The sequence below is a fragment of the Bos grunniens genome, chromosome 3 (assembly GCF_055505025.1).
Source record: "Bos grunniens cultivar Pamir isolate PY7600 chromosome 3, Bosgru_T2T1.0, whole genome shotgun sequence".
Taxonomy (NCBI): Eukaryota; Metazoa; Chordata; class Mammalia; order Artiodactyla; family Bovidae; genus Bos; species Bos grunniens.
In genome coordinates this window covers 65,466,169-65,468,327 of record NC_141167.1, presented here as the reverse complement: position 1 = coordinate 65,468,327, position 2,159 = coordinate 65,466,169, and positions in this window count along the sequence as shown.

Here is a 2,159-nt window from a genome sequence, read left to right as displayed (position 1 = left end):
TTTAAGGCAAATATGCAACTATAAAAATTAAGTTTTTGAAAATCTCTGTAGTTTGAAGTTATGGATAGTGAAACTCAATTATACCTTATTTAAAAAATAAAAATAGTACCATTAAAAAAAGAGAGAAACAACTCCAGGTAACTCCAATATGCAGTTAAGTTTGAGAACCAATTAAAAATAATAATAATAATAACTAAAATAATAGCAATAGTCAATATATGTTGGCTGCTTCTATATGTGGGGCATGGTGATGAATACATTTTTTTTTCCATTGAGTCAACAAATAAATCCTTTTTACAGGTCAGAAAACTGAGGCAGAGGTTTTAGGCCCTCCGCTAAAGAGCTGACAGAGCTGCTATTAGAAGTCAAGAATAATGTCATGCATGCATGAGCAAGTGATGGAGACCTGCAGAACTTGCCAGGGAATTACACGGGCATGGGAGTCCAAGGGATTCTCTTACCTGCAGTTTTGATCTTTAACCAACAGTTGGTGGTGCCATGTTTAAAATCCAATCCCCCTCTCTCTGCTCTCCCACGCTCAAAGACCCACACCTGCCTTCCTGAGTCATTCACTTCCTTTCCTCACCCTGAGCATGCTTGAGACCGTAGACTTTTAAGCTGAGGTTAACAGCCTTCAATATCTAGCTCCCAGGGCCACCCTGATTGCAGGTAGTCCACGCTTTGTCCTTTTTCAGAGGTTCCTTTGGCCTCTCTTGCCGCTAACTGGGCAGCAGGGGGAGCTATGGCTACCAGGAAAAGCATCCTGTAAAACTGCCCCTAAACAGATAGGACTTTAAAATTCTTTCCCAAAAGGAAATCTCTCTAGCAGCTCTTTGCCCTAAAGCTAGTGTCTACTGTCCCAAACCCCACAGGCCAAGTCAAAAATCTATTTGGGTATAAGGATGGCAAAAAAATTCAGAAAGACTCTCATGAGCCCAGAGACAACTGAGAAAGGGCCACGTAGGTGCAACAGTCAATAATAATCAAAGTGGCTGATCAGTCCAGAAAGGAGACATAGACAGTTGCACCTTCTTGAATGATGTTTCTCCATCAGAATGGACTGAACAACTATAATAAAATGTATAAAGTATAAATATGAGCATTCTTTTTTAACTCTGATCAATGAATAGAATTGAAATGTTTGTATCAGTCCTCATTTTTCCAGACTTTAAGTGGGTATATTTCAGGTTAATATATGGTCATTTAACTCAGGCGGTATCTGTGTCAGAAGACACAGGGTTGGGTAACGAGTAGGAATCCCGGAAGGAACACTATTATGTCAAATGGTTTAAGGAAAATTTGAAAAATCCCAGAGAGAGAGAATTCTCCCTCAGTTCATTACAGAACAGGGTACCAAGTTATCCTGATTCATAAATTAGAGAAGTTGTTTCCCAGTCCTGAGGCACTTTTCAAAATGGCTGTGGCCCAGACCTGAATGGTGATGCTCTCAGGGGAGATCAAAGCACGTTACTCTGACCACACTAGAATGGCTCAGCAGGACCAGAAGCTAAATACACCAGCTCCATTGCATATGAAACCCCTGTTCTTCCAACTACTCTTCACTATGTCCCTGCTCCACCTACCTTCCTCAATTCTGACCTGGGAAACCACAGGAGGAGGAGTGCTGAATATCCAGGGCCATTCTCCGTTCACAAGGAGAGTCTCTTTAGAGCTCCCGTTCCACTTTTGATTCTGGAGTATTTAAATGTCTTCTCTGGGTAGAATTGAAGGATCATGGAAACAGACCCTTTTCCATTAAACAGGCTTTGACACTTATGATGCTAGGGGTCTTTAATGTGTCACCATGAGCTGATGAAAGTGGATATGTAAACTTCAGGAAGGGCATCATAGTGTCTCTGAAATGGATTTTCAGAGTGTGATCTATATGGCTTTGAGCCACTGGAGCAAGTGCTAGCAGAGGGATGTGAAAATATAGTCAGTGCTCATCAACCTTAATTTCAGTACTGTATTGTTCAGAAGTGTGTCCTAATTGTATGCGAGCTTGCTTCCCTTCTGCTGGCTGCACTTAATTCTAGTAAAAGAACTGGGCAATTGCATCGCAAGCAGACAGATTAGTAGTGGCACAAATGCATGCAAAAATACACAGACAAGGCTTTGGTCTGTAGTCAGAGCCTCTGTGGTAATTCTCCTGTGTACTT